This window comes from Mus musculus, chromosome 7 (genome assembly GCF_000001635.26).
Source record: "Mus musculus strain C57BL/6J chromosome 7, GRCm38.p6 C57BL/6J".
In the NCBI taxonomy this organism is placed as follows: domain Eukaryota; kingdom Metazoa; phylum Chordata; class Mammalia; order Rodentia; family Muridae; genus Mus; species Mus musculus.
The window spans coordinates 14,294,938-14,315,006 of record NC_000073.6 but is presented as its reverse complement, the minus strand read 5'-3'; the positions used below and the strand labels follow the sequence as shown (position 1 = coordinate 14,315,006).

Genomic DNA, 20,069 nt, shown 5'->3' with positions numbered 1-20,069 from the left:
TCAGAAAGAGCCAGGCTTGGTGGCATGTCCTTTAATCCCAACACTCAGAAAGTTGAAGCAGACAGATCTCTATGAGTACAAGGCCAGCCTGAACTTCTTGTATATTTTCAGCCCATCCATGGTTACATAGGATGGGACCCTATCTCAAAAGTTTTACCAAAACACAGAACAATATATCAATATATATATATATATATATGACCTAGGCTTAGAGTTCTTTTTTTGTTTGCTTGTTTGTTTTTGTTTTTGTTCTTTGTTTTTTTTTGTTTTTTTGAGACAGAGTTTCTATGTATAGCCCTGGCTGTCCTGGAACTCACTCTGTAAAACAGGCTGGCCTCGAACTCATAAATCTTCCTACCTCTGCCTCCTGAGTGCTGGGATTAAAGGCATGTGCCACCACACCCGGCTCAGGCTTGGAGTTCTTAAGGAGAATATTTATGTTATGGATGCTTAATAAGAAAGAGAGTAAGGGACAGAAGCGGTATGCAATGTGAGAGAATCCATTTGCTGAACAAGTAATTTCTAAAAGTGTTCATAATGTATCTCAAATTGTTCACCATGATATGACAAACATGAACACATAGCAGCTGTGGTTACCTGCACAATGTCAAGCTCCAAAATGTCACTGATGGGGCACATGGTCTCTAGGTTTCATCCCATACTGAAGAACCATTACTGCTGGAGGAGGGAGACTTATATTCTTTTGGAGGGTGTGACCACAGTTAGGACTTCTGTGATACTGTAAATGGCCCCAATCTCATGCACACATGAACCACACACACTGAACATAGTACATCATTTAATAAGATTTGGGAGTACTATTCAGCTATTAAAAACAATGAATTGATGAAATTCTTGGGCAAATGGATGTATCTGGAGGATATCATCCTTAGTGAGGTACCCCAATCACATAAGAAGTCATTATATATGCACTTACTGATAAATGGATATTATCCCAGAAATTAAGAATACCCAAGATACAATTTGCAAAACAAGAAAAAAGAGAAGAAGGAAGACCGAAGTGTGGATACTTCATTCCTCCTTAGAATAGGGAACAAAATACCCATGAAAGGAGTTACAGAGACAAATTTTGGAGCTAAGACGAAATGATGGACTATCCAGAGACTACCCTACCCAGGGATCCATCCCATAATCAGCCACCAAACCCAGACACTATTGCATATGCCAGCAAGATTTTGCTGAAGGGACTCTGATATAGCTGTCTCATATGAGGCTATGCCAGTGCCTGGCAAATACAGGAGTGGATGCTCCCAGTCATCTATAAGATGGAACACAGGGCCCCCAATGGAGAAGCTAGAGAAAGCAGCCAAGGAGCTGAAGGGGTCTGTAACCCTATAGGTGGAACAACAATATGAACTTATCAGTATCCCCAGAGCTCGTGTCTCTAGCTGCATATGTAGCAGAAGATGGCCTAGTCAGCAATCACTGGGAAGAGAGACCCCTTGGTATTGCAAACTTTATATGCCCCAGTACAGGGGAATGCCAGGGTCAAGAAGCAGGAGTGGGTGGGTAGGGGAGCAGGGTGGGGGGAGGGTATAGAGAACTTTTGGGATAGCATTTGAAATGTATATAAAAAATCTAATAAAAAAATTAAAAAGAAAACAACAAAAAACACAGTTCCCTCACAACAGCAAGCCCTGAATACAAGAACAGACCTGGAAAATCAGAAAGCTGACACAAAATCATATCTCATGAAGATAATAGAGTCTTTAAGGAGGATACAATAAGTCACTGAAAGAAACACAGGAAAACACAGATAAACAGGTGTAGGAATTGAATAAAGTCATCCAGGACCTAAAAGTGGAAGTAGAAATAATAAAGAAAACACAAATGGAGGCAAACCTGGTAATGGAAAACCTAGGAAAGATGTCAGGAATTACAGATCACCAACAGAGTACAAGAGTTAGAAGAGAGAATCTCTAGCTGAAAGGACCCTGGTATAGCTGTCTCTTGAGAGGCTATGCCAGTGCCTGGCAAATACAGAAGTGGATGCTTACAGTCATCTATAGGATGGAACACAGGGCCCCCAATAGAGAAGCTAGAGAAAGCACCCAAGGAGCTGAAGGGGTCTGCAGCCCTATAGGTAGAACAACAATATGAACTTATCAGTAACCCCAGAGCTCGTGTCTCTAGCTGCATATGTAGCAGAAGATGGCCTAGTCAGCCATCATTGGGAAGAGAGGCCCCTTGGTATTGCTAACTTTATATTCCTCAGTATAGGGGAACTCCAGGGCCAAGAAGTGGGAGTGAGTGGGTAGGGGCGCAAGGCGGGGGAAGGATAGCTTTTGAAATGTAAATAAAGAAACTATCTAGTAGTTGTTTCAGGATAGCTTTTGAAATGTAAATAAAGAAACTATCTAGTAATTGTTAAAAAAAAAAGAGAGATGAATTTGGGAAGGGTCCTGGTGTTATGTGGCATTACCTTCCCTGCCACCATCACCAACCTGAACCAGTTCAACTGTGCTTGTTGGCACAAGCTCATTCCAGGTGGGCTTGTTGCCTGTTGAGAATCTCACATTCAAGGAAAGGGTGAAAACTTCACTTAGATATCAAGTCACTCTTCCAAGCCATTTTTACACAAATTTTCCCCATTTGGATATGGCTATGTGATCTCAAGGAGTGGCCAAAGAATAGGTTGAGGAAGACTAGGGAAAGGGTTTACTATCTGAGCAGCTATGGGAGGCCAATATCCACTCAGGATATAGACGTTCCTATGAGCATGCTTTTGGTTGACCCAGTGTTCTGTTGGCAGCACATCACCCAACCTCTGTATGTACACCTAATAATGGCAAAAGAAAATTTGAAGGAATCAAACTTGGTTTGGTGGTGGTGGAGAGAGAGTGCAGCAGTTGAGAATATTAGCTGCTCTTCTGGAGGACAGGTGATCGATTCCTAGTACCCACGTGGCAGCTCAAAAATATCTGTGACTCTAGTCCCAGGGAATCTGATACCCTCCTCTGTCCTTCTTGGGCACTGATTTTAATGTGAATCACAGACATACATTTAGGCAAACTCATATTCATAAAATAAAAATGAAATAATATATTGACTCCCTCCACTAACCCTGGAAGAATTAGAGGTTCCTTATATCTCCTCCACTGATGAAAATTATTGCAAAGGGGGAGAATGGAGGGGTAAGTTTAAAGGTGAAAATATGGGGTAGGTCTTAGTAAGGGCTTTATTCCTGTGAAAAGATACCATAATCAAGACAACTCTTTTTTCTTTTTTTTTCAAGACATAGAAAGCATTTAATTGGGGCTGGCTTACCATGTCAACGGTTCAGTCTATCAGCATCATGGCAGGAAGCAGGGCAGCATCCAGGCAGAAGTGGGGCTAGAGGCACTGAAAGTTCTACATCTTGATCTGAATGCACCCAGGAGAAGACTGGCATCCTCAGGAGTCTAGCAGGAAGTAATCTTTGCCCACCCCCACAGTGACATACTTCCTCCAACAAGACCACACCTACTAACAGTGTCACTCCCTAGGCCAACCACATTCAAACCACCAAACATAGATATTTTATTGTATACCTATATGCAATTTTCAAGATTAAAGAAACATTTAAAAATAGTGTTTGCTATATATTGAAATAGAAGTATCCAGAATAAGGAGCAAATTCTAATTCTGTGAGGAAAGCTGACTTTGCTGTCTGTTTTTGCTTCTCAGGACCCAAGAGGTCCCAAGTACTGCATGCCCAGTGAGATCAGTGTACTGTGTCAGATCTTTTTTTGTTTTCTTTTAAAGATTTGTTTATTTTTATGTATGTGAGTACACTGTAGTTGTACAGATAGTTGTGTGCCTGATTGTTGTAAATCGAAATTTTAGTACTGCTGCTCACTCTGTGTCGGCCCTCCTCACTCAGTCCCTGCTTGCTCCAGCCAAAGAACGTATTTATTATTATACATATGTACACTGTAGCTGACTTCAGATGTACCAGAAGATGGCATCAGATCTCACTATGGGTGGTTGTAAGCCACCATGTGTTTGCTGGGATTTGAACTCTGGACCTTCAGAAGAGCAGTTTGTGCTCTTACCTGCTGAACCATCTTGCCTGCCCGCTGTGTCAGGTCTTAAGAGGCTTTCTTTCCTTTTTTTTTTTATTGGAATAATTCCTCACCGTAGTTTTAACGTTCATTTTCTCAGTGACGTACATTGCTTTCTTCAAGATGCTTTCTAACATGTAGTCAAATTTATCTATTTTTTCTTAACCCCCTTTGAAAATAGTATTTTTGACATGCTGCCAAAGAAATGATTTGAGGAAAATTAAAAAAACAGAGCCAACAGATTTATTAGTGGGTGGGGTTTCTTGGGGCCAAGCCAGATGATACGAGCTTAGTCCCCAGAAACAGTATGATGGAAGGAGGATCCGAGTCCTGAAAAAAGTGCTCTGACCTCCACATGCATCCTGTAGCAAGTTTAAAAAAACAAAACAAAACAAAACAAAACATAAAGAGTGTACCATAAAAAGTAATGGACATTCACTCAAAATATTTTATTTATTTATTTATTTATTTATTTATTTATTTATTTTAACAAGAAACTGGTTTTATTTTTCCAGATACAGAAGTTTGCATGTTTTGCAAATATTGCTTGAAAGCAACACTCATATGTACAGTGCCTTCTGTCTAATAGCTCGTAAACACAGATACGCATCCACAGTGCAATGTTGGCTCAGCCAGGATCCACCTTGCATACATAGTAAAGAATGACTGATCAAACCAGAACTGTTTTGTCAAGGTGACTTTCTATAGGTGGATAGGTTTTTTTAACAGACAGAACATAGGTAGTGCACATCTTTCTAAATGATAACATTGTTTGCAAAGAACAGATTCCAGTGCTCCAAGTTAGGGGTGAATTCACTTTGACCCAGGAACTGGGAGTGTAGCCCCTCAACATGGCTTTAAGTTAGGGAAGAACTGAGGTTATCAGAATATGGGGAGTCTGCTTTGTTTCCCTAAAAACAAAAGTCAAAATGAAACCAGATTATGTCCTTTACAAAACCTAAATGATAAACCCAGTAAGGACCACATGGCAAGATTAGCATCATTCAGTTTCTGCTTCCTTCTTTGAACCACACAAAACTGACTGCCTTCAAGATTACAGCTTCCCCAGATGTGATACTTAAGAGTAGTTACATAAGGGGCTGGTGAGATGGCTCAGAGGTTAAGAGTGCCGACTGCTCTTCCAAAGGTCCTGAGTTCAAATCCCAGCAACCACATGGTGGCTAACAACCATCCATAACAAAAATCTGATGTCCTCTTCTGGAGTGTCTGAAGACAGCTACAGTGTATTTACATATAACAAATAAATAAATATTTTTTTAAAAAGGCAGTGGCTGGAGCCACTGTGGGAACTGTGTTAAGTACCTTCTATAAAAAAAAAAAAAAAAAAAAAAAAAGAGTAGTTACATAAAAGAAAAGCCTCAATTCAAAATCCTTTATTACATTTGTTTGTGTGTATGTGTGTCACAGAACAACTTGAAGGTGTCAATTCTCTCTATTGGGTCCTGGGTCTTGAACTCAGGTCAGCAGACTTGGTGGCAAGCACCTCTCCCAACTAAGCCACTTTGATGGCCCCAAATTGGTATCTAATATAACAATCATCATACCTCACACAGTTGTAGCTTTAAGTATCTTGTTTCTTTCCCTTTCAGACAATTATCATACAAGTCTCAAAATGTAGCTCTATGATAAATTATCCAGAACCGTGATGGCATGTGTACTCTTGGAGCACTTCTTCCCACAAGAAGACATCAATGTGAGCAGTGGGAAGCGGCCTCTTGTAAGGGACTCTGTTGGCTTAATTACACATCACACATTCCCTAAGCTATACCAGGTCAACTCATGCTTGCTCCACAGCACATTTTGTATTAGATGGTGAACAGATTTTTAGATAAGGGCCTTCATTCCCTAAAGCTTCTCTGTATACAAGCCTGAATTTATGGCCATGATGGCCTGTTAAGCCTGAAACTTAACCACTCCTAAGGCAGCGAGAGGTGCTGCTGTTGGTAGCTACTGACATTGGCTCCTTGATGTTTACATAGTAAATATTTGCAGCCTAGAACATTACAGATTCCAAAACTGATAATGAATCTGTGGATGTTGATGGATAAATCAAACAAAGTTTACCGATAGTGATGCAAAAACTGGTGAAAATGAAGTCCTCACAGCACAGAACCTTTTACATTTCACCTAGTAAGATAAAACTAAGCAAACAACACAGCAATGACACATGGAACCAGAACCTGCGAAAGAAGAAACAACACAAACATCTCTGTGAAGGTACAAAGAGGTTGTACCTGGACCATAATCAGCATAATTACCTTCATCTCATAAAGTAACACAGATGGGGAATTGAAAGAGTGGAGTGGCTGGCGACTGCTACCCCAGCCTCCAGGGAGGAGGGAAACAAGCAACAGAGTTGCAAGTTTGCAGATGAGACATAAAGCAAGGTCATTCCCACCTTCTTTGTAACAAATCTTTACAGTAAAAGAGTTCGAAAATTTTGGGAAACATTTTTTCATAACTTTAAATAGAACTGGGAAGCAGTTGAAATTAGTAAGTGGGTAGAAAATGCTGTCCTTTGGGTTCCAGACCCTGACTGCTTCCTTCTGGAATTCCTTGTAGATTCTCATTACATCAAGATTCTAGCTCCTCCTTTAGCAGTTTCACTTGGCTGTGGAAGCAACAGCCCAGCTGACTCTGGAGTTAAAACATAAAACCTTGTCGCTGGTACCGTGAAACCATGCAAGAGATGAGGTGAGAAAAGGAAGTCTTGAGGGAGCAGAGCAGTAAGGACCCAGCCTTCAGAAAACTGCACTGCACAGTGAAGTCCCAGCATTCCAGTGAAGCTAAGGGATGAAAGCGGTGGGTGCCTGCTGCCCACATGACACACCAGGCAGAGAAATCGGAGGGGTTGGCATATGCCTCTACCTGACTCAAAAGTCAATTAAATAAACTGCAAATTGAATTTACAACTGTTTCCTACTAGGGTTTATTTTTTTGGCTCTCATTTTGTTTATCATCAGTGGCACGATTCCAATTGAAGATGTGCAAAGACTTGCTTCGTTCAACGATGTGCACAGAATGGGATTCTAAGACTATGCGCTGACTTTGCAGTTGGCTTCTAGATCAAGAGAGCCCTGTCCTCCAGCAGCCAAAATTGTCTCTTTGTCCCCATGTCCATCACACTCCTGGCCAAATCCCTGATGTCAGTCAGTATCACGTGCATCCAGCATGCTAAGTTTATTTACTTAAATATGGGAAGCTCCCCTTGCAGAGGTGCCAGGACTGTGCTCCAAATGTCTTGGGTGGCCAATTTCATGTCCAGCAGCAGAGGGCGATCTGCTGAACCTTGCCCAGGTCAGTCAGCAGCTGCTTGAGCTGCAGAAGCCTGGCCAGTGGCTCTGGGGGCTCCAGCTCCCCAGTGTAGTCTAGCCAGCTCTCCACCATGTCCAGCTCCTTCTCAATGGAGTCCATCTGGTTCCTCACCTCATCCTGCTCCACATGTGTGAGCAGGTTGAACTGCCACTGGTGCTGAGAGCTCACCAGCCCTTCTCCACCTCTGTCCAGCAGCTTCCTCGCAGGCATCTCTTCTAGCAAGACATTCTTGGAAATGTACTCTCTCACCTTTGGGGAGCTGGGTTTGGGATCTATGTCGCCTCTGCTCCTGTCTTGGTCGATGGGCCAGCCTAGGCGAGAGGAGAGGGAGTCATCGCCGTTCTCACAGAGGGGCTGACTGCAGCATCAAGGGCAGAGCCTCTCTTCTCCACGACTAGCCTCTGCTCCACAGCAGGATAATAAGCACGAGGTTTCTGGTAGCAATGCTCACTGGTGATGTAAGATTCCTCCACAGATCGGGGCAGGGGCGATGGCTTCTCCACCGCCCCATTCAAAGTTCTATAGCTTGGGGACTCCTCGCTCCTGGAGTCTGTGATGTGGATGTGTCTGGGATGTGCTATTCCCTCCCCCGAGTGCTGTTTCCAGGGCTGGCACCATAGCCGCAGATCAGGATGCTCTCTGCTTTGCAGAATGCTCATCTTGAGCTGCAGGCCGTGCAGCACTTGGATCACTCTCGGCACGTCCCCGAGCAGCTGGTGGGTGGCCACGATCTTCCTGGCATTCTGGTGGGAGTAGTTCTGTTCCAGAAACTCCAGGTCATGCATGTGTCCCCGGCTCAGCCACTCCTTGTCATACCAGTACTTGAAGCCAGGCCTCTGACCTGGAGGGTCTTGGCAAACATAGCAGGTGTATTTCTCAGGCACATTTTCTTCCAGGAAGCCCTTGCAGACCCCGTGCTGCCAGCACTGGCACTCTTCACACTGAATCATGAAGTCATTTTCCTCCTGCACTTCACAGATGCAGCGGACCACCTCAAAATCATAGCGGTCGTTGTCCTCAAGCTCCTCACCTGGATTGGTGGCCACATCAACATCTTGACCATATTCCTCATCATTCCAAAGAAAACTCTCGGAAGAGGACTCGCTCAAATTATCCTCCTCACAAGTTTTCAATTTCCCTTTGTGGTTTCCATTATCTGACCCATGGAGCTGCGGGCTCCAATGGACCCCAGACTTGTGTGAAGACCCACACCTGGTGACAGCAAATGTTTTGGGTGGAGAAGGTTCCTGGGAAGTATCACTGATGTCCTCACTGCAGGGACATTCAGGCTTGGTTTTCTTTTTCTTCTTTGGCTTCACTCTCACAAGTTCTTTGAATTTCTTCTCTTTAGTCTTTTCCTTCTCTTTTGCAGTGGGGGAACTGGCAGAGACCCGCTTCCTGGTTAGGCTCTCCTGGCTGGCCTTGTCAGGCACCGCAGAGCCCCGAGTCTATACATGCGTCTTCCCTGGGCCCTCCTCTGGCTCTGGTGACTTCTCCATCCCATGGAAATACGTCATATGATAGTGCAGCAATTTAGCCTTGCGGAAAAATTTCAAACAGTCAGGTCCACAGCTGTCACATTCAACTTCACAGAGTCATCAGCTTTCTTCAAAGTATTTGGAACTTCAACAGTTGAAACTTCCTGCACCTCAGTAAGAGGAGAAACAGGTTCTGTTTTCATCGTGTTTTCTCCCATTGACTTGCAATTCAATTCCAAATCTGCAGCCCCCAGGCCATCCCCAATGGGGTGGCAAGTTAATGCAGAAGAGACCTGGCCAGCTTCCAATGGAGACTTCAGCTGACCTTCAGCAGAATCCTTGGCACTGGGTGACTTGTCCAGTAGAGGGTTTGTATCAACCATATGAACCAGATCAGGTACAATTGAGTCAGGATCTAGGATCTCACGGGGCCCACTAGTGGACAGCCTGGAGGACCGTCTCCTGGATAAGTCTTTGGCACTATTTTCTGAGCGTTTTTTGACTGTTCCTGGGGTGAATTTCTGTCGAGTCTGGGACGCTTTAATGGGGTGTCACTTCGTTTTGATATTTTCCGTCTTCTCAATTCCAATGTTATTGGTTGCAAAGTTTGAGAGTTTGAATCCACAGCTGTAGGAGTTATGGAAGGGGGTTCTGCCTCGTTTTCTTTTTGGCTCCTTCAGGTTCTTTTGTGGACTCTTTACAGGGTCCTTCTCAGGCTCCTTTTACACCTGGGCATCCCCGGAGTACTCCTCCTCCTTCTCGGAAATGTTCTCCTTATCTTCCTTTTCATTCTTAGGAAGGCTTTTCTCTGACACTTTGCCTTTTTCTGAGCAGATCAGCTTTCCCTCTTTGTCAGGTTGCTTGGGCCGCTTTTCTGTCTTTAAGGCTTTTTCCACTTTGTCTTTCTTCACATTGACCGTGACTTTTCTCTGTTCTTTAAACTTCTCTCGTTTCTCAGGAGACGATGAAAGACTTTTGTGGTCTGTTTCTTTAGGCCTAGCATTACCCACAATATTCTGATCTTTGGAAAAAGCTTTGGCATGAATGTTTGACAGTTTGAACTACTCCATCATAAAATTTTACAGTGTAAGTACAGACGATCCATCCTCATCTTGTAAACCCTCTTTCCTCAGCTGGATCTTCTCTAAAGAACGCAGATAAGGACTGTCCCAGCAAAACCACTCATCGTAACGATGGTTCCAACGCTTGAAATGGATGAGAACTCTCCCTTCTTCGTAGTCAATGTCCTCAATATGAGCTGGATACCAGTTTTTTAAACGGTCCCGAGCTTCCAACTGGGCTCCCACTTCAAAGCTGATTCCTCGTCTGTTAGGTGGGTGCTTGGTCATTTTCAATCATCAAGGGGGCTGCTTTTATCCTCCTCATGGCCCTGCTCCTGCTGCGCCACTCCAGACCAACCGACAGAAGGACCTTTATATTTATTTTTAACTAAATTAAAATTCTAGAGTTGGTTGACCTTGAACTCTTTGCCTCCTGAGTGCTGGGATTAAGGGCATCGGATTAAATTAATTTGGCAGAATTGAACATTAAAAGTAGGATGTTCTCATCATTGTGTATATATGTGCTATTATTAAAGGCATCTGGACCACTCCCAGGTGAAACCCTTCTTGTAAAACTGAATCAAGTTAGTTTGAACTGATCTCATCTAGTGCTATCTGGGTCAGGCGTGTAGAAGCTACGAACTCAGAACATGCCACACACTCCGGTCGAGTCAGCTTGACAGGCTGTGAAGCCTAGAGGCCACTCACGAGGCAGAGAGTTTCAAGGAAGCTCACCTCCTGGAGTTTTGGCACCCTCATTCAACCATATACTCATACTCTATTCCCACATTAGTCTGGTGTATGGATCTACAAGCTCTCTTTTAATATTTTATTATAAATGCCTTTTAAGATTAAATTCTGTTATAATTAAGTCTCCACATTTTTCCAAGGTCCCAGAAGCCTGCAAGCTTGAAATCCAAGCTTGAAATCTGGCAGGACTGCAGAAAGAAAGTTACTTATTCAGTTACTAATTAAGCATTACAAAGACAGTAGCTCAGAGCTGGTCTACAAATTATTTACCAAGGACAGTAGTAATTCTCATCCAAACTAGGGAACAATAGAGCTAGGGAATCCCACTGAGACAGAGATCTTCTCTACAGCTAGGTATAGAGCTTCACATTAGAAGCAAGTCGGTATATTCTTCTGTAGACCCAGAAAATAGGGTGTTGGGGTATTGCAGTATTCTTGATAAGGTCTGCTGTTATTAGACGCGTTCTCACGACCGGCCAGGAAGAACACCACAGACCAGAATCTTCTGCGGCAAAGCTTTATTTCTTACATCTTCAGGAGCAAGCGTGTAAGAAGCAAGAGAGCAAGAAGCAAGAGAGCGAGAAGCAAGAGAGCAAGCCAGCAAATGGCGAAACCCCATCCCTTTTTAAGGAGAATTATCCTCCACCTAGGATGTATTACTCCCTGATTGGCTGCAGCCCATCGGCCCAGTTGTCATCACGGGAAAGGCAGAACACATGGTGGGAAAACTGCCCCTGCATGTGTGCAGACTATGTTTACCACTTAGAACACAGCTGTCAGTGCCATCTTATAATGGCAAATGTGAGGGCGGCTCCTCACAGATCCCCCTTTTCTTTTAATAAGAGCAATAGGCCACCCATATTAATGAGAGTGGAGATAGAGGTCAAATCCCCAGTGTGCAGGTAAAGGAGCCATGTACAGGATTAGCTCTTAGGCTCACAGGCTTTTACCCAGAGCAACCCTGACCTGCTCCTGTGTCGTTTTGCCTGGAGAGAAGGACACTTGGACACTCAACCTTCTTGAAAGATGACATGTCTCCCTAGAATAAGCTCATATATGCCGCAGAGCCTTTCTACTGCAGTGCTTAGCCTTGCAACTCTCTCGGGCTGCTGAAGCACACTCACTCTATCCCGTGCAATGAGACTAGCCTCATGGGAATATAAGAGCTGAGTGGCCAGCGACCTATTGCCTAAGCATAGATATATCAGGGGGAGCACCATGTTCTAGAGCTGCAAGCGCCTGGGCAATAACCACCTTGTCTCTCCTAGTTTGGGCCTTAAGCTTACAGACCAACCAAAGAAGCAACACTAATCCACAGCAAAGTGTATCTCCACATAATCCCACCCCCATCCATTCTTTAAAGAAGGAAAATGCTGAGGAGATCCAATTGGGTAATCCTTTGATCAGGGACAGGTCCAAGCGCTTGGAGTTGACCTGAATGATGGCAAGTCTCAATTCCCGAAGGGTCTGTTCAAATTCAGCCATCCAATTCTGTAACATATACTGAAAAAGACTTTTTGACAAATTAGCTGCCCTAGTAAATTTAACATACTGAATGGAAATAACACACAATCCCGGAAACTTTTGTTCACATCCCTGCTGAGTTATTTGTCATAATACATCTAGTTGTATCTGGACAAGATCTATGAGTTGATTAACCAGCATGAGACCTCTCTGTACTGGGCCAAATAAGTTCATTTGCTCATTAATGGCTCTGAGGTCATGGAGCAGTCTCCACTTTCCTGACTTTTTCTTAATTACAAAAATTGGAGTATTCCAAGGTGAGGTAGAGGGTTCAATATGGCCTAATTTTAATTGTTCCTCTACCAGTTGAATCACCGCTTCTAGTTTTTCAGAGGATAGGTGCCATTGAGGAACCCACACTGGGTCCCCTGTTTTCCATGGTATGGGTCGTGCTGCCCCAATGGCCGCTATGGAAAACCCAGACCCTGTCTGTCTTGGTTTCCATTAGGTAAGATAGGCTCTATCCTTCCCTGTTCTTGATGTCCTAACCCTTTTCCTTCTTTATAACCCATCTTTGCCATGATATTTTTTGCTTTAGTTGAATACCCTCCTGATGGGGCGTTTTCATTGGACAAAATAAGGCCCAAATGCTGCATAATATCCCTTCCCCAGAGGTTAACCGGGAGTGGGAGCACATAAGGTATGAATTTCCCTTGCTGCCCTTCAGAGGATTCCCACGTCAAGGCAACGGAGCTTATAGTGGGACATGATTGATAACCTAGGCCCTGTAATGAATGAGATGACTCTGTGGTGGGCCATGCTTTGGGCCACCAATGTGTAGAAATTATACTTTTATCTGCTCCGGTATCAAGGATGCCTTCAAACTCTTTTCCATTAATCTTAAGGCGGAGCTTAGGTCTATCATTTAAAGATACAACCAAATAGGCAGAATCATTTCCTGAGGAGCCCATTTTCTTTATCTCAGGTCCTGCAGATTTTTCCCTGGTATTATCAGGGAGGAGCAGCAGCTGAGCTATCCTATCTCCTTTACTAATAGAAAAAACGCCCTTGGGGCTTGAGCACAGGACCTGTATTTCAGGGGAATGTTGACAATCCATAACTCCAGGGTGGACTACTAAGCCCTGCAAGGTGAGTGAACCCCGGCCGAGAATAAGGCCCATGGTTCCCGGGGGCAAGGATGGTATAGGCTCCACTGGCACCGGCTGAATACTCATTTGAGGCATTAATAGGAAGTCGGAGGCGGCACGCAGGTCCACCCTTGTGGGTCTTCCTGGGTCGCCTCTCTGACTGCTTCCTGGGTCCTGACAAACCGGTTCCCATATCTTTGAGGGCCCTGGGACCGAGGGCCCGATGACCCGTTTTTTGGCACATAAGCTGATTGACTATCAGGTGGGGGAAGGACTCTGCCCTTTATATCCCTCACAGAGCGACACTGGTCAGCTCTATGATAACCCTTGCCACACTTAGAGCAAAGAGTGAGAGTCCCTCCCTGTTTACCTGGAGCTCTGCAATCTTTCTTAAGATGCCCAGGCTTCCTGCAGTTAAAACATGTCCTCCGATCATTTCTGCCCATGGAGCATTTTTGGGATTGAAGGATGGCAGCCGCTAAGCCTGCATTGGTGAGAGGTCCCCCAAGCTCCCGACAAACCCTGAGCCAGTCTTGTAAACCTTTGTTCTTTCTTGGGGCTATGGCTGCTCGGCACTCCTGTGTGGCTTGCTCATAAATGAGCTGTTCTACCAGAGGGGCGGCTTGCTCTGAATCTCCAAAAATACGCCCTGCTGCCTCTGTCATTCTGGCCACAAAATCTGAGAAGGACTCTTGTGCACCTTGAGTAATCTTGGTCAACTGCCCACTTGCCTCTCCCTTCTTAGGTAGTGCTTTCCATGCCTTAACAGCAGCAGCTGAGATCTGAGCATATGCTCCCCAATGATAATTTGTCTGGTTAGCAGCGTGTTGTCCCTGACCTGTAAGTAATTCAAAAGTCCACGTTCTCTGATCCCCTTCCATGGTGGCATTGGCCCTTGCCTGCGTCTGGCAGGAGTCCTGCCACAAGGCTTTCCACTCAAGATACATTCCCATACTGGGGGCTACAGCTTTTACTACTGTCTGCCAATCACCAGGAGTCATAGCGTGATTCGCAAGCCTTTCCACTTGTGCTATAGTGAAATTAGCACTGACTCCATAGTTACGGACCGACTCGGCAAGCTCTTTAATCTGTATATACGCTACCGGAGCGTGGACACGCCCACCCTCGGCTCCTTCAAAGACCGGAAATGCCTGTTGTATTTTCCTTTGTTCCTCCTTTGGAATGAACGAGTCTGTGCATTGCCTCTCTGTCCATTGCCTCTCTGCGCAGGGCTGATGCACTACGCAGGGCGGGGGCTCAGCATAGGGTGGAGGTGCACTATGACCTTGAAGCCGACTGCCAAGAGGCCAAGCAGCAAGCTGGCCTTTGCCAGCCGCTTTTGGCTTTTTCCTTGACCGATTAGCTCGCATTTTATCTGGCTGGCACTTTTCTCTCTCATAACGAGCTGTTTCCTCCTCCAAGTCTGTTTCTTCAGAGAAGCTAAATTTTTTATCTGATTCAGAGCTACTAAGAACTAGCTCCTTAAACTCATCTAGTGATGGGTATAGGCTCCTTCTCCTAGAAACCTCCGCTAATTGATCTTTCTTCTTTTCCCTTTTCCCTCTTTTCCTTCTAATCTCTCTCCAGGTATTCCTACCTGACCTTAACTTTTCCTCGGGTTCAAGACCCTTGGAAAGGCCTGTATACTTATTTTGTGCACCATGTTTCCTCTTTGCTCCTACTCTCTCTCCCCGCTTTACTTCTGATAGCTTGTCCTGAATTTCCTCTAGAATCCGCCCTGCCTTAACCACTTGATAACATGTGAAAAGGAACAAAAGGGCTTCTAACACTAGAAAAAATTCAAGGCCAAACATAACTTGTAAAGCCATTTTCCACTTTACTTCTGATAGACTGTCTTGAATTTCCTTAGAAAGTTCAAGACCAGACTTACCTTGTAAAGCTATACTTACTGGTACTCTCGTTCCCCCAGCTGAAAAGTTCTGAATTCATGTAGTTGAATCCTTCTTAACAGTCTGCTTTACGGGAACCTTTATTACCGCGACCCGCAGTTCTGGTTCTGGAATGAGGGATCTTCCTTGTACCAGTCCCGAGTTTTTTCTCGTCCCGTCCCGGGTTTCGGCACCAATTGTTATTAGACGCGTTCTCACGACCGGCCAGGAAGAACACCACAGACCAGAATCTTCTGCGGCAAAGCTTTATTTCTTACATCTTCAGGAGCAAGCGTGTAAGAAGCAAGAGAGCAAGAAGCAAGAGAGCGAGAAGCAAGAGAGCAAGCCAGCAAATGGCGAAACCCCATCCCTTTTTAAGGAGAATTATCCTCCACCTAGGATGTATTACTCCCTGATTGGCTGCAGCCCATCGGCCCAGTTGTCATCACGGGAAAGGCAGAACACATGGTGGGAAAACTGCCCCTGCATGTGTGCAGACTATGTTTACCACTTAGAACACAGCTGTCAGTGCCATCTTATAATGGCAAATGTGAGGGCGGCTCCTCACAGTCTGCTAGTGCAGAAACCCTGGTGGTGGGTTTAACAATAGACTAGTTTACACCTGGCCCCCTTCTTTTGCGGCAGCAGCCTGGTCCCCACCTTCTTTTGATGTAGTCATTCCTTTTGTATTATGTCACTGTAACTTGGTGGATTATATTTTGCCTGGTTTCTTGTTATTTCTTTGGTATAAAAAGTTTGATGCTCGACCTGACACAATACATTCAGATTCTACACAATCTCTCGTGTTGGTCTGTCTGTCATTCCCTCTGACGCTTTGCCCACCTGCCCCAGAGACCTGTTCCACCCAGACATAGGGACCCAAAAGGGTCTGCGGCAAGAACAAACTATTTTCAGTGATCATGTGCTGAGCATGTTCATGTACATTTCTTTCTACAATATAGGCTAAAGTGTGTTTCACAGGGTGATTGCAAAACTGCCCCTCACTATTGGCACAGGCAGCATCACTAAGCTGCTACAGATGCTCTGGGCCAATCATGATGATCTGAGTTAGATCCACTAGACCTACATGAAAGCAGAGTACTCATCCTGAAAGTTGATTTCTGACTTCTACTCATGCATGGTGGAATACACCAACCCATTTACACATATAAGAGAGTAATTATTAGAAATTTAAAAATCTGAGGGACCCTTTTCTCTTCATTTCATCAGAGATCAGTTTTAAAATATATTTTTAGAAAACATTTCTACTTCTGCGCGCACACAATGTGGGCTCTAGGAACCAAACGTAGGTACTGTATAAGAGCAGTACCTCTGATTAGACACCAAGCAATATTTGCAGCTCCTTTTACAAAAATGACTTAACCTTCAGTTAGATATGAATTAATTTTTAATATATTCTGTTGTTTAAAAGGCTTTCTAAAGAAGTTTCCATAGTTATAATATAACATTTCCTTCTAGGGTAGTTAGTATTGATTTGAGATATATCATTTTAAAAGTTTTTATTTATTCTCTCATATATTTCATCCCAACTTCAGTTTTTCCGCCTTTCTTCCCCTGAAAGTCCCAAACCCCAATCTACTCTTCCTTTGTTCCCCTTCAAAAAAGGGCAGGTTTCCCGGGGATATCACTAAAACATGGCATATCAAGTTGCAATGGAACAAACATTTCTCTGTATATTAATGCTGGGTGAGGCAACTCAGTAGGAGGAATTAGCTCCCAAAATCATGCAAATGCATCAGAGACAGACATCACACTCACTGTTAGGAGTACTACAAGAATACCAACATACACAACCATAACATATATGCAGAGGCCTAGGTCAGACCCATATTTGTATGTTCAGTCTATATGAACTCCTATGAGCCCAGGTTCACTGATTCTGTGTTTGTGTGTGTGTGTGTGTGTGTGTATGTGTGTGTGTGTGTGTGTCTATCACTCCTGATACCCTTCTTCTCCTCTATCCATGTTGGATTCAACAAGCTCTACCTGATGTTTCCCTGTGGGTTTCTGAATTTATTTCCCCATCAGTTGCTGGTTGGAGACTCTCTGATGGGAATCATGCTCCTGTTTACAAGCATAGCAGAATCTCACTAGGAATTATTCTGGGGCAATAGGGCTGCCATGTTTAGTCCTACACTAGATCTCTGGGCCATCCAGCATCTAGTTTTTTGACACTCCATTCAGTGTCAGGACTAGGTTCCCTCTCATGGCATAGATCTCAAGCTGGTGTCATCATTGATTGTCTGCTCTCAATGTGGCCACTTTCACTCTGTGCTACCTTTACCCCAGCACATCTTGCAGGCAGGACAAGATTTAAAGGAAAATTTTGTGGTTGGGTTAGTGTCCCAATCCTTCCAATGGAAGTCTTGCCTGTTTACAGGGAATGGCTGGTTTATGTTCCTTATGTCACATTACAAGGAGTCTTAGGTAAGGTCACTCTAATAGATTCCTGAGAGATTTCATTGCTCTAGTTTCTGCCTTGACCCCAAAATGCCCTAAAATATCAAATGTCTCCCCAGTACTCTCTCCCTACATTCATCTTCTCTGATCCATATATGCCCCCAGTGCACCAATGCTATTTTCCCTTCCTGAAAAGATTCACATGACCCTGCCTTGGGCACTCCTTATTACTTAGTCTCAATGGGTCTGTGAATTTCCCATGATTATCTTGTACTTTATGGACAAAACATGCTTATAACTGAGTACATATTATGTTTGTCTTTCTGGGGCTTTGTTACTTCACTCGGGATGACTTTCCTAATTCCATCCATTTGCCTGAAATTTTTTTTCCATTTTTTATTAGGTATTTAGCTCATTTACATTTCCAATGCTATACCAAAAGTCCCACATACCCACCCACCCCCACTCCCCTACCCACCCACTCCCCCTTTTTGGCCCTGGAGTTCCCCTGTACTGGGGCATATAAAGTTTGCAAGTCCAATGGGCCTCTCTTTCCAGTGATGGCCGACTAGGCCATCTTTTGATACATATGCAGCTAGAGTCAAGAGCTCCGGGGTACTGGTTAGTTCATAATGTTGTTCCACCTATAGGGTTGCAGATCCCTTTAGCTCCTTGGCTACTTTCTCTAGCTCCTCCATTGGGAGCCCTGTGATCCATCCATTAGCTGACTGTGAGCATCCACTTCTGTGTTTGCTAGGCCCCGGCATAGTCTCACAAGAGACAGCTACATCTGGGTCCTTTCAATAAAATCTTGCTAGTGTATGCAATGGTGTCAGCGTTTGGATGCTGATTATGGGGTGGATCCCTGGATATGGCAGTCTCTACATGGTCCATCCTTTCATCTTAGCTCCAAACTTTGTCTTTGTAACTCCTTCCATGGGTGTTTTGTTCCCAATTCTAAGGAGGGGCATAGTGTCCACACTTCAGTCTTCATTCTTCTTGAGTTTCATGTGTTTAACAAATTGTATCTTATATCTTGGGTATCCTAACTTTGGGGATAATATCCACTTATCAGTGAGTACATATTGTGTGAGTTCCTTTGTGACTGTGTTACCTCACTCAGGATGATGCCCTCCAGGTCCATCCATTTGGCTAGGAATTTCATAAATTCATTCTTTTTAATAGCTCAGTAGTACTCCATTGTGTAGATGTACCACATTTTCTGTATCCATTCCTCTGTTGAGGGGCATCTGGGTTCTTTCCAGCTTCTGGCTATTATAAATAAGGCTGCTATGAACATAGTGGAGCATGTGTCCTTCTTACCCGTTGGGGCATCTTCTGGATATATGCCCAGGAGAGGTATTGCTGGATCCTCTGGTAGTACTATGTCCAATTTTCTGAGGAACCGCCAGACTGATTTCCAGAGTGGTTGTACAAGCCTGCAATCCCACCAACAATGGAGGAGTGTTCCTCTTTCTCCACATCCACGCCAGCATCTGCTGTCACCTGAATTTTTGATCTTAGCCATTCTGACTGGTGTGAGGTGGAATCTCAGGGTTGTTTTGATTTGCATTTCCCTGATGATTAAGGATGTTGAACATTTTTTCAAGTGCTTCTCTGCCATTCTGTATTCCTCAGGTGAGAATTCTTTGTTCAGTTCTGAGCCCCATTTTTTAATGGGGTTATTTGATTTTCTGAAGTCCACCTTCTTGAGTTCTTTATATATGTTGGATATTAGTTCCCTATCTGATTTAGGATAGGTAAAGATCCTTTCCCAATCTGTTGGTGGCCTTTTTGTCTTACTGACGGTGACTTTTGCCTTGCAGAATCTTTGGAGTTTCATTAGGTCCCATTTGTCAATTCTCGATCTTACAGTACAAGCCATTGCTGTTCTGTTCAGGAATTTTTCCCCTGTGCCCATATCTTCAAGGCTTTTCCCCACTTTCTCCTCTATAAGTTTCAGTGTCTCTGGTTTTATGTGAAGTTCCTTGATCCACTTAGATTTGACCTTAGTACAAGGAGATAAGTATGGATTGATTCCCATTCTTCTACATGATAACAACCAGTTGTGCCAGCACCAATTGTTGAAAATGCTGTCTTTCTTCCACTGGATGGTTTTAGCTCCCTTTTCGAAGATCAAGTGACCATAGGTGTGTGGGTTCATTTCTGGGTCTTCAATTCTATTCCATTGGTCTACTTGTCTGTCTCTATACCAGTACCATGCAGTTTTTATCACAATTGCTATGTAGTAAAGCTTTAGGTCAGGCATGGTGATTCCACCAGAGGTTCTTTTATCCTTGAGAAGAGTTTTTGCTATCCTAGGTTTTTTGTTATTCCAGATGAATTTGCAAATTGCTCCTTCTAATTCGTTGAAGAATTGAGTTGGAATTTTGATGGGGATTGCATTGAATCTGTAGATTGCTTTTGGCAAGATAGCCATTTTTACAATGTTGATCCT

At 43.9% G+C, this 20,069-nt stretch overlaps 1 pseudogene; it reads right to left on the bottom strand.

The window, feature by feature from the left end:
- Positions 1-7,143: 7,143 nt before the first annotated feature.
- On the bottom strand, positions 7,144-10,309 carry Phf20-ps (PHD finger protein 20, pseudogene; annotated as a pseudogene).